Genomic DNA, 13,996 nt, shown 5'->3' on the forward strand with positions numbered 1-13,996 from the left:
AACAAAAAAAAGAAAATGCAGTTGGATTACAATCTAGGGAGAAAAGGTAGTGTTAAGAAATGGAAGCACTCTCTATATGACCTCGCAATACCACTTCTGGGAATATATCCCAAGGATGCAAAAATGAACAGTAGAAATGATATCTGTATCTATATATTCATTGCAGCACTGCTCACAATAGCATAAATATGGAAACAACCCGAGTGCCCTAAAACAGATGACTGGTTAAAGAAACTTTGGTACATCTACACAATGAAATACTATACAGCTGTTAGGAGAGATGATGTCATGAAATTTGCTTATAAATGGATAAACATGGAGAGTATAGTGCTAAGTAAAATGAGTCAGGAAAAGAGGAACAGACATAGGACTGCACTCATTTGTGGAGTATAAAATTACATCACATGAGGCTAACATCCAAGGACAGTAGATACAAGGGCCAAAGGAATTGCCTCATAGATGAAAGACTGCTTCGTGAGCAGAGGGGGAAGAGGCAGATGGAATAGAGAAGGTATCACTAAGAAAATGATGGCTGGAGGAATCAGTCAGGATGGGAGATGCATGCCGAAAGTAGATAATGGACCCAACATGATGACCTCTCAGTGTCTGTGTTGCAAGCTATAATGCCCAAAAGTAGAGAGAGAGAATGGGAAATATTGTCTGCCATGGAGGCAGGGCAGGGTGGGAAAGGGGGGATACACCGGGGATATTGGTGGTGGGGAATGTGCACTGGTGGAGGGATGGATGTTTGATCATTGTGTGATTGTAACTCAAACATGAACTCATGTAACTATCTCATGGTGATTCAATAAAATTTATTTTTTTTAAAAAAAGAAATGGAAGTATTCTTGAAGAGCAGAATTCTTCTGTGAGGTTTTGAAGTTTAGAAAATTTTGTAGGAAGAAAAATCAAGTTGGTCTTCACTGAAATTATGTGCTTCTGATAGCAGAATGCTTGATGAAAAATTTCAGCACAGAATGAAATTCCTCTAGCCCAGCAATCCATAAACTATATGGAAACATTTCCATATGTTCTAGTGAAACATTTCATTTCATGGGGAGAGGAAAAGAGAAGAGAAGAGTACAACAGAGCAAACCACAATTTCTAGAGAGTTGACCTGAGTGTGAGAAAGGGGTCATTTATCAGAAGTAAGTGACACAGACAATTGCACCACAGAATGACACAGTAAATAATTATCCTCTTCAAGGATGGCTATCACAGGTGCTAAAGGTACCAAATCAGCTTCCTGAACTACACAAATCATCTTTGATGGAACTTTTCACATTCAATTGAGACACAGAGTTATCTTGAATAAGATAGCTGCTCTGGATGATATGGGGACCAAGGTCAAGTCCCTCTCTCTAAGGCCTGGTTGTAACAAATTTATCCAATCTCTTTCTTTATCCACCAAAGATTCGATCCAGTGCCTTAGGATAATATAAGGAAATAAATGCATAAAGACTATACTTTTTTAGTTGACTGAAATATAAATATTGTGGTACTAGCAGTAATCAAGGGCTATTTCTGGCTCTGTATTCACTAGTGATTCCATCAATGTTCAGGGGATTGTATGCTGAGCTGAGTATGGATTCCAGATAGCACCTTATCTCCTGTTCTGTCAGGAATATGCCTTTTTAAATTGTTTGATAAATTACTAAACTTTATTAAGTTCATATGAAAGTCAATAAGTTGAATTTGAATCAGGCAGGTGAACTTCGGAGTCAGAAAAGAAAATTGAATTAGAAGATAAAAAAGCAAATATTTTTCATAATGTTACCTATTGTTGAAAATATCTATATCCCCTACACAGTGTGGTGTTTGAACTACTGCTCTAGGGCAATCAGATACCATAGAAAGATGCTAATATGAGAGGTAGCATGATCATATTTTTATTTTAGTAAAAAAATCACTTAGGGAGAAAATTAATTGGATTGGAGTGGGAGGGAAATCAGCAGGGCGTAGAGAAAGAGACCATTTAGAAGAATATTGCTGAAATTCAAGCAGGATGAATTAAGTTCCCTAAATAATGCAGTGAAGTGGATAAGCCTGAGGGAATTTAAATTGAAAGAATTCATTGGACTTATTGGCTGACTATACATGAGATTGTTGCATGAAATGGAGTATACATTTATTCATTCTTAACGTTTATTGAACATCTGCTGTGTGTTAGATGCATGTTAGATGCTATGTTAGATGCAAAGAAATAAAAATGAGCATTAAATGACCATTCCTGACTTATAGAGAGTTTTTAACCTATACAGAGAGAAACGTATATTAATCAATCATATTCACAAAAGTAAAATTATATATAATATAATGGTAGGGTTCAGCATTTCATAACATGATAAAAGGTTTAAAACAGGCAAAGGAAGGAAACTCATCAGGAATAAGTACAAGTAAGCTGAAATTTGTCTGACACAGAGGGGCTGAATTAGTTCTGGAAGAGAAAAGACTTTCTGCTGTCACAATTTTTTTTAAATCACTACCCATTTAAAAATAATTGTTGCTTCCTGATGAGTCAGTAGCAATATATACAGCCATACAGACTACAGACACAAAAATAAGATTCAAATACAGTAAAAATGATTAGGGAATTTAGTTTATTTTAATGACTTTCATGTATTTTTATGAAATATTTATTTATTTTATTACCCAATGCTTAATATAGAGTAAAATGAATTTGTTTCATGATCCATTAGATGTTGTGCCTGTGTTCTCCAAAACATAGGCATTTTATTTAATGACATTGTGTATTCAATGCTTACTATATCAAGTATGGATTATATATTTATGTGCATAAAATTAAATCATAGTATAACCAAACTTCCAATATAGCAAGTATGATAAAGATATTCTCAATCATTGTGAAATATTTTCAAAGGCTAATGGAGAAATAAAACTAAATCTGATAGCAAAATTAGAATTTTTAATAGGAACTTTTAAAATTTTCTAAGATCTTCCCCACCCTAAAATAAAATTATGTAAAATATAAATTTTAGTATGTTGTTGTCTTTATGTGATGTACATTGTATTCATCACATACACATAGCACATATATAACTTACAAGCTTGACAGAACAAGTTTATTACAATTATTTGAAATATAGCTATTTTCTATTTTCTTCTATTTTTTCAAAATGCAGGACTGGATCGACAAAACTGATGTTTATTTGTTTGCACACAACTTCCCAAGCCTCTACTATCATTTGGAGTCATTTCCTTGGGAAAATAGTTGTGTCTGTAGAAATTTTCTATTAAAAATTCAATTATCTTGTGTGAGCAGTGACACTTTAATTCATTATCAGCTTTTGACAATTTAATGGGAATTAGATTATTAGGTTCAATTCAATGTAACAAGTAGTATTTATTGAAAATACTTGTGCAAGGTTTAAATAACAAATTATCTTCAGAAGTGGATGGCAAGAACAGGCGAGGAACAGGACGTAGGTGGATAATTTTTGACATACGGAAGGGCTGAAAATGTAATTTAGTACTACTATTGTACAGCAAGCAGCAGAAGTGATGGATGAGCCACTGTAAGTCGTGGTTCAGGTATGAGTTCCCTGGAATCCAAGGTTATAGTGTGGAAGCACAGTGGCAAAAAAATCTTGAATAAGAAGAAATGACATTTAGGGGGAAAGAACACACCAAATACTCTGTTCTGTAGTGCTGCACTGTAGCACTGTTGTCCCGTTGTTCATCAACTTGCTGGAGCTGGCACCAGTAAGGTCTATATGGTGAGACTTGTTGTTACTGTTTTTGACATATCCAGTACACCATGGGTAGCTTGCCAGGCTTTGCCCTGTGGGCGGGATACTCTGGGTAGCTTGCCGGGCTATTAGAGAGGGACGGAGGAATCAAAACCGGGTCAGCTGGCATGCAGGACAAATGCTCTACCTGCTGTGCTATTGCTCCAGCCCCCACAAATGAATAAATAGATTAAATAAATATTTGCTAACTAAAAATTATACGGTAATGCAAAGCAAACAATTTACAATATTCAGGACATGAAAAGGGGCATAAGAATCAAACAAGAGACTCTACTAGGTAAGACTTGAATAATTTGAGCAACAGAATAAAGAATAGATAATTGAATTATAATCCAGGAATAAAATAAATATCTGTGTTAAAAATGATATAACTAATTGAATAAATGGGAAGACCATAAAAATCTCAATTTCAAAACCATTCCCCATAAATCTGTGTAAATACTTTACCTTCAAATGGGTGAGATATTTCATGATTTCCAAAAAGCACAGCTATTAAAAAATAGAACATCCATGATAACATGGATGAAACATGAAATGATTATATTGAATAAAATAACTTGAAAGATTTCTGAGAATGGATTGTTGGTTGCATTCATATTTGGAATGAAATAAACAAAGCAAATAAACTGACAAAAGAAAGTAACTCAGACTGAAAAATACAGTGATCACAATGAAATTAAAAGGAGAATAAAGAGTTAGATAAAATAGAAGTCAGTTTGATAGTATGATGCCACAGGAACTTTGGTGCTGTGTATGAAGAGACTGATACACACCAAAGTATGTAACTGAGTTCTTGAAATTTTACATTACAAGTCAACGTTAAATCAATGTAATTTTGTATACAACACAGACACCCAAACTCCCCAAGGAAGAACAAGGGATGCAATATAGAAATGTGGATGCAATTAACTTTAGAGTGGAAAACTCTGCCAAACATTACTTAAGTTTGACAGCAACAATGCAAAGTTGTACTAATAACCCATTAGTCTATGTGATGGTGATAAAGGAAATTATCTTCTAAAATCTTCTTCCTAAAATCAGATATTTCTGTTGAGTCACAGGAAAAAACTGTCACTGTCACAGTCATCCTGTTGCTCATTAATTTGTTTGAGCAGGCACCAGTAATGTCTCTCATTGAGAGACTTATTGTTACCATTTTTGGCATATCCAATACACATGGGTAGCTTGCCAGGCTCTGCTGTGTGGGGCTCGATACTCTCGGTAGCTTGCCGGGCTTTTGGAGTGGGGCGGAGGAATTGAACTTGGGTCGGCATGTGAAAGGTGAACGCCCAACTGCTGTGCTATCGCTCCAGTCATAGAACTATTATTATTTTCTGTTAAGTGGAGAAAATTTGAATCTAGCTTCTCATGCAATGAAAAAGTAATTTTTATGTTAATGAAATGTCATATTAAAGTATATACTATTCCAAATATAAGGACTTTTAAAGAAAGTAGAAAAGTCTTATGTAAAAGTATAAATATACCTTAATAAGTTTTGACATTTGACCTAAAATTTAACATCCACATCTCTTTAAGAACAACTTAAAGCCTGCTTCTATCTATCCTCTCGCCTTCCTTCCTTGACACTAAAGAGATTATGTATCATTTACATTTTCTCTTTAACTTTACATTATAAGTATGAAGTATGCTTTATTTAATAAATTCACAGTCTACAGTACTTTAAAAGTTTACATAAACAGCATTTTATTGACATGATAATTTGAAGCTCAACAATTCTAATATTGCAGCATATCAATAAGAATCGCATTTCCTTACTGAAGGTAATTTTTATTTTTTTATTTTTTTGTTTTTTTTGCTTTTTGGGTCACACCCAGCAATGCTCAGGGGTCACTCCTGGCTCTGCACTCAGGAATTACCCCTGGCCGTGCTCAGGGGACCATATGGGATGCTGGGACTCGAATCCAGGTCGGCCGCGTGCAAGGCAAACGCCCTACTCGCTGTGCTATTACTCCAGCCCCTGAAGGTAATTTTTCGCTGTTATAATTATTACACATTCATTGGCAACTAACCACAAACATTGAAAACAACCTATTATATTCAATACAAAGTCTCAGTCCTTTACTCATGTTCTTTGATTATCACTTTGCACACAAGTCCTTTCCAAGCAGAGCTGACAGCATTTAGAGGCAGAATTCTGTTAAAACAACAGTCAAGATGAGGTTAAATTATAGAAAACCTGACTTTATCTTGAAGAAGAAATTAGCGTCTCTTATTGTGAGACTTATTATTACTGTTTTTGGCATATCCAATGCACCACAGGTAGCTTGCCAGGCTCTGCTGAGCGGGCTCGATACTCTCGGTAGCTTGCCAGGCTCTCCGAGAGGGGCAGAGGAATCGAACTCTGGTCAGCTGCATGAAAAGCGAAGGCCCAACCGCTGTGCTATCGCTCCAGCCCCAGGAAAAAACATGATATAAAAAATATTAAGCGCCCGGAAAGATAATACAGTGGGTAAGATCCTTGCCTTGCATAGAGCTGGTCCAGGTTTGATCCCCAGTATCACCTGGGTTCCCCCAAGCTCTGTCACCATCTCACTGTCGTGAGCTCAGACCTAGGTGTAACTCCTGAGCACTGCCAGCTGTGCCAACAACAACAACAATCCCATATCTAAAATCATAGTTTTTTAAATGTATTAGAAAATTATTCCCCTGATTCTTGCCTGATAGCACTTACAAAAACTAAATATTTTAGGCTAGTAAAAAGAATCCAAGTATTAAGGGGAAAAAAGCTTAAAAAAAAACTGTCATCACAATAGCAAAACTCTGGCGTTATAGTCTCTAACAAAACAAATTCTCTTTCTTACACCTAAGCTTCCTGCTGACTTTACCCATTTTCAAAAGTAGATTTTCTAGGTGTTTTTTTTTTCCCCCACTTGAGCACTAAGTCACCAAATTAATTCAAGTTTAAAAAGCTAGCAGCAAAACCATTAGTGGTGGAGGTGAGTGGCTGAAATGATGCATTTTCAACAACATCAGAACCCTCTGGCACACCGCTCCTTATATGAAACAAATAAAGTATTATGAGACAGTAAATTGAATATGATGTAATGCCAAATGATCAATTCAACGTGCCTTGTCAACAGAAAAATAGCAACTCCCTGCAGAAAATCAACCAAGTAATTGCTGTGTATGACACGAGAGTGCTCTCCTTGGAACGGCTGCTAATACCTCTAGAGAAGGGGAGAGGGCAGGTGGTGATGATGTCAAGGCCTCATTTTAAGCCATTGTTTCGTTTCCCCTGCATTTTCCCCTCCTCTTCTGGTCGTTGTCACAGGATGGTCTCTGCAGAGAGAGTTAAGCAGATTTGTGAGGCTTTTCAGCAAAGTCACTGTTGAATAGCTTCCAGTTGTCACCATGCCACACCAACCTCCTATTGTGAGAGGCTACTTTCATTCTGTCCCTCTGCCCAGCTGCTTTCTCCTCACCGCACAAAAGAATGGTGTTATTGCTAGGAGTGCCCTGGGGGTCCAGAAGTGTGCCATCTATAAGTACATTAACTTGGAAAATCTTTTAAGTAAAATTTTGACAGGGAAGTTGAGACAAAAGTGAGAAATCGGAGTCTTTTTAAATGATAATGATTGGATTAAGATGGCAGCCTATCAAGTGGCAGAGCAGAATTGAACGTGTGCAATCTGACATCAGACTTTGCATCATTTTCCAAGGGACCACCCAGTCTGCACCTCATAGCCTGTGCACAGAAGGTAGTCAGTCATCTGTATGCAGTTCTGATTCCCCCCACAAGACTAAAAACCCATTAAAGTAGTCGACTATATTTTTCTTAGTTTTGCCATTCTCAGGTCAGTCACTAGGAACCATGAAAATGCTTTACAGTTATTTATTAAAATGCAGAGAACATTTAAAGATGCAATGTTGCCATTTTAATGTGCATATCATGTACCTAAGGCTGCACTGACCTAAAAAGGTAATGAGGTTGTGAGTGCTTTTGTGCCTTTTTTTCCCATGTTCCTTATTGTTCCTGATTCAAAGGGCAAAATAGCCAAGGCAATTTTGCAAGTTGAAATGTGTAGAGAAGGAAATAGCCAGTGACAAGTACTCCTTTTAGTTGCAGAAAATCAGGTTTTGAAATAGCATTTCCTTGAGAAATGGTTTCCAGGAAGAATGCCCTATACTGGATTATTTGCATAGCCAGCAGGTAGTGTGTTATCTGGAGTAGAAAATCACTTCATGAAGTGGCCAAGTGCTTCTGTGAGGGGCAAACATGATTAGTTGTGACACTGAGGATGGGGAAAAAATGTTCTGTCTACCTGGGATAGAGTAACTTTCACATGTTCACATCTATTGGAACTTGCTAATCGCATACAGTGCACTGAATAACTCTCTGAAAGGGGGAGATTGCATCTATTTGGACACATAAAGTTGCCAGAGGACCAATGAGACATATGCTTCAGCATTTTAAAAAGGGAACAGCAACTTTGCTTCAAGATTTTCCCTCGGTTCCTGTATTTTGTCATATAAACTGAGAGGAGAGATTCAGAATCTCCTAGGCATTCTTTAATGTCCGTAAATAAAAGAGTATCTTTACTAAATAATTCTGTCAGGAATTCCTGCAAGGAAAATGCCAAGAAGATGACAGACCTGGGAAATCAATCAAATAGGAAGAAATTGTGGCAGAGTAATATGTTTTATTCCTGCCATCACGATCTATAATAGAACTGAGTGAGTGATAATGGAAATAAGAGAAATTCTGAGGAATCAGAATAAAGAGGAGAGGCCAGAGAGACAGCAATGCAGTAGGGGACTTACCTCACACAGCTGACCCAGGTTTGATCCCAGGAACTCCATTAGTTCCCTATGGCTTTTGTAACACATTATCAAAAGGGGAGTGATAGTACAGTGATCAATTTGCATCAGTGGGTATATGCCCAACAGAGGTGTGATTCCTGGCACCAAATATGAGCCCTACCAGGAGAGATCAAGATTAAGTCCTGACATTGAGCAGTGTGGCCCACCTCTTCTGCAATATACATATATACATATATATACACATAAATATATAAAATCATCATCATCATCATCATCCCGTTGATAATCGAATTTCTTGAGTGGTGTCAGTAACGTTTCCATTCGTCCTAGTCCTGAGATTTTAGCAGCCTCTCTTTACTCGTCCTTCCCAAGGATGCCGCATTGGAGGCTCTTTCAGGGTCAGGGGAATGAGACCCAGCATTGTTACTGGTTTTGGTATATGAATACACCATGGGGAGTTTGCAAGGCTCTCCCATGTGGGCAGGAAACACTTGGTAGCTTGCCAGGTTCTCCCAGAGGGAGAAGTAAGCTATAAGATGTCTTGAGGCCATTGGTAGGATTACATGGCATGAGGGGCAGTCCCTGGGTGTGACTGCCTAGCTACTGGGAAATGGGAAATCTGGATGGAAGAGGTCCAGTCCCGATTTGAGCAGGCTTGGAGGTCTCAGCCCCAGGTCCCACACACCTACGTTCCTCTGCCGGTACCTTTGCGTGAGGCTCGTCCGAATGTGTGGAGAGGGGCCTTGAGCATGTTTGTGGCTAGGCTCTGGAGGTCTTCAGCCGCAGGAGCTCTGCTCAGGGTGGGGAGGGAAGCTGGAGCCCACCCCCTCCAAGGGGCCCTGGGGAAGACAGCCAGGTGCGCAGGCAAGAGACTCTCTGAATGTGTTTGTGTGTGTGTGTGTGTGTGTGTGTGTGTTTATCACTGCATCACTGTCATCCTGTTGTTCATCAGTTTGCTTGAGCGGGCATCAGTAATGTCTCCATTTGTCCCTGTTGAGTGCTAGTGTAGCCTGATGGCGTACTGGGGGCTCTTTCAGGATCAGGGGAATGAGGACCATTGTTGTTACTGTTTTTGGCATATTGAGTACGCCATGGGTAGCTTGCCAAGCTCTGCCATGTGGGCGGGATACTCTCGGTAGTTGCTGGGCTTTCCGAGAGGGATGGAGGCTTTTGGGGTGGCCTCTAATCACCTTTACATGTGTTCCCAGTCTACTGCATGCAAGCTTTTGGTCGGTCGACTGGCATGTTGTAACCATCTGCACACTGACATTCACCTGCCTGTATCTCTGGGCAGCACCTGGGACATCTGTTATTATGTATGTATATATATATGTATATATGTATATATACACACATACACATATAATCTTAAAATTACTATCCCGCCAACAACACCAAAGAAACCAAAATAATAACAACAAACTGACCAGCTGAGTGTCCTAACACAAATTTGCAGTCTCAGTTTCAGAAGCAAGTCAGCAAGTCGAGAACAAATCAAAATGTCAACAGGGTTATGCTTTCCCAAAATTCTGTAAAGAAAACTCCTTTTTTGTTCTTTTCTAATTTTTAGTATTAGGAGACCAATTCTTGGCTTCAAAGGGCATTGCATGGACCTCGCCTACTTTGCCATATGACTATTTCCTCTGTGTCTTTTCTCTCTGTGTGTCTCTGTGTCCAAACTCTGCTTTTCTTATAAGATCATATAGCCAAATCAGATCAGATGGTCTCTATTTTTGTTGAATTTAATGAAGTACTCCTATAGCATTATTTCTAAGTAAGATTATATTCTATGGTGCTTAAAGTCAGGACTTAAACATATGTAACTGGGGAGCATTATTAATAACAATGTTTTGGTATTGAACATTTCTTTTAAAGTGTGAGTCAATGAAACTTTGTCATCCACAACTATTAAAACTTTAGGAAAAAGTATATACCATTCCTGGATTTTGTTGTCCTTCAGAGAAATGACTGTTCTTAATTGTGGATAACAGTTCTATGTTGGGTGCTGATAGCATGGCTATATAAACACCACAAGGAAGTGATTTTTCATGTGCAAGTAATAATTTTTACTTCAGACTTCATGAATGCAATAGATAATAAGGTAAAGAAATGAATAGAGATGACTCATTTGTGAGTAACCTATGATGTGTCATCTTAAATTTCCACTCCGTAAGTGAGTAGAGGAATTGAAGGAGCCAGAGTCAAGTAGAAAAACATTTGAAAGTGGTAAATGTAGGTGCTTCTTTCAACTGCTACCTCTGTCCCAACACAAACCATGAGATAACAGCTCTGCAGTTCTGAGTGGCCATTATGATGCATGAGATGGTCACATGTAAAGGATCTTCTAAAGAAAAGTTAAAAAGTAAAAGAATCAAGAAGCAAAAGAGTAAAATATTCAGTTCTGTGACAAAAGCATGTTTGTGTTTAGTTACAATAAACCCCTTTTATTTGGTTTGTGAACTTTCAGAAATACGACTCTGTCTTCAGGATAGAACACAGTTCAGGCACTATCCAGGTGTACTTTTATTTCTGGATTATTTTATTCTTCACTGTAAAGAAACTTTTTACTATAGCTATCTAGGCAAATGAAAGCTAAACTTCCTTTAATATTTTGATTAAAATGACAAGTAGTACTGATCATAAATAAATGCCCTAGAATTTCTAAGAAATAAGGCATATGTAAGAAGAACCATCTGCTTATTTCCCATATGTTTTTTCTCTAGTAAGCACTTCTAAATACTTATTAACTTAGTTACCTAATAAAAAAGAATGTACTTCTAAATGTACTTGAAAGCAAGCCTCCAGAAGAGAGCTATGCAGAGAGTCTTTTGCCTGCATGCCCAGCTGTCTTCCTTGGGGCCCCTCAGAGAGGATGGGCTCCAGCTTTCCTCCCCACCCCTAGAAGAGCTCCCGGCAGCCTCTGCAACCTAGCCACAGCCATACTCAAGGCCCCTCTCCACACATTCGGACGAGCCTCATACATGAAGGCACCAGCAGAGGAACCCAGGTGTGTGGGACCCGGGGCTGAGACCTCCAAGCCTGCTTGGGTCGGGACTGGGCCTCCTCTGCCCAAATTTCCCATTTCCTAGTAGCTAGGTGGTCACACCCAGGGACTGCCTCCAGCGTGGTGTAATCCCATACACGGCCAGCATCCAGAGACTTAAAAGCAAGCTCCTGGATATCTTATAGCCTACTTCTCCTCTGGGAGAACCTGGCAAACTACCAGGAGTTTCCTGTCCACATGGGAGGGCCTTGCAAGGTCCCCATGGTGCATTAATATGCCAAAACCAGTAACAAGCTGGATCTCATTCCCCTGATCTTGAAAGAGCCTCCAATGCAGCATAGTTGGGGAGGACGAGTAAAGAGAGGCTTCTAAAATCTCAGGGCTAGGACTAATGGAGATGTTACTGAGACCGCTTAAGAAATTCAAGATCAAAGGGATGATGATGATGATGATGATGATGATGATGATGATGTACTTCTAAATATATTATTAACTAATTAACTCAATATAATAGCATATATTCTACTGTATTAACTAAGTGATTTATGATAGGTGAATAATGATTTTTAGTATAATTTTATATTCATTTTACTAAGAATATATGTTCTTGTTTCTCAGGAATTGCTTGTTATCATATCTGGTCTCCATACTTTGGGATCACACTATGCACTTTTTTTTAAATAACAAAGGGGCAGCTATTATTCAAGTTCTAAAAATTTGGACTGATAAGAACTTTGGAAACACCTGTATACCCATGTATCTGGGCTGATCTCAACAACTATAGCTTCAGAAAGAGCACACAGCAATAGCTGTCAATGTCATTAGCACAAAAATTGTTTTAAAAAAATCGCCCTATGGTAGGCCTGGACCGACAGCACAGTGGGTAGCGCATTTGCCTTACACGAAACTGCCCTGTGTTTGATTCCTCTGTCTTTCTTGGAGAGTCTGGCAAGCTATCAAGAGTATCCCGCCCGCACAGCAGGGCCTGGCAAACTCCCCGTGGCATATTTGATATGTTAAAAACAGTAACAAGAAGTCTCACAATGGAGACGTTACTGGTGCCTGCTCGAGCAAATCGATGAACAATAGGGTGCCAGTGCTACAGTGCTATGGTAGGCCCTTGGCAGGCTCATGAGAAACTATTTAAATGCTGCAAGGGGAACTCAGCAGTAAGTTTGATTCCCATTGTTATATGTTGAAACTGCAGTTTCATGTATATCAGTTTTCTCTGCCTCTGTCTTTCTCTTTTTCTCTTGACTCTCAGCTTCTATATCTCCTTCCTTTCCCCCAATATTGAGCTACCATTGACTTTCTATGCTCTCTAACCCTAGGTCTCTCATTAGCAGATCTTATTCTGAATATTCATAATTTCATCTTCATCTTCATATCAGATTATTATAGTCATCCTTAGAGTTTTCTGAATAATCTGCTGTTGTACTATACTCTCAATATTTCTAACCTCATGTTTCTAAAAAGAGTTTCAGAAGGATGTTGCAGCATGCCAAGCACTGTGATTGGCTTTTTTGCCCAAAAGTCTTATCATCCTGTTGAGTACTTTTATATCATTAAAACAGGATCAATGGAAGGGCATTTCAGTTAGACTAAACAATTAGGGGTCTGACATGAGGAAAGGTCATTTCCAAGATCTACTTCTGCACTTTTTCAAGTCACCCATCTTTCATACACTGCAGCTTCATGAATTTTAGAATGAGAATAATTATACCTGACAAACAAATGAGATAATACAGGTGTAAAATCTTCCAAAGTTAGTTTTTCTGTATATACATAAGTTATCCATTACTATTATATGGTAAAGGAATCATAAAGTTTAAAATCACCTGAAAGGGAAGACAATTGTTTTCACAAAGAATGAAATTCTAAATATTTTTAATCGACAATTTTTTTCATAACTATTGTCCATTGGCTTTCTACATTACATGTAAGTTGAACACATTATACTAACAGTTTAGCATTAACTGATCTGCCTTCTGAAAGGGTGAATAAACCATAAATTAACAGTGAAATTGGTATTCCTTAATACCCACTTGCAAATAGCTGTCACTTTACTTGTGCTAGTAAGCAAAGGGTCATTTGCAAAGCTGCCAAACCTTCATATCCCATGCTGAAACTGGAACCTTTTCCCTTTGATTTTATCCATCATAGAAAAGAACAACAGCTGGACACATCAATTTGCATAATAACCTCTCCTGCCTAGAGATTGTTAGAAGGTCAGATCTCCACTCTTGCTAACACATTATAGGCAAAACCTTTTCTTTTCTTTTGTTCTTCTCACAGCAATAAAAGCTATCTTTTGACCAAAGCTCTATTTCTTTAGAACATTTGAGTACTGACTATCTAAGAACCCTTTTACAATTCTCTCACATTTCCTTAATTGGAGAACTCTTTTTTAATGATCAAACAACCCCATCTCAGTACTTAC

Source organism: Sorex araneus, chromosome 1, assembly GCF_027595985.1.
Source record: "Sorex araneus isolate mSorAra2 chromosome 1, mSorAra2.pri, whole genome shotgun sequence".
Lineage (NCBI taxonomy): Eukaryota > Metazoa > Chordata > Mammalia > Eulipotyphla > Soricidae > Sorex > Sorex araneus.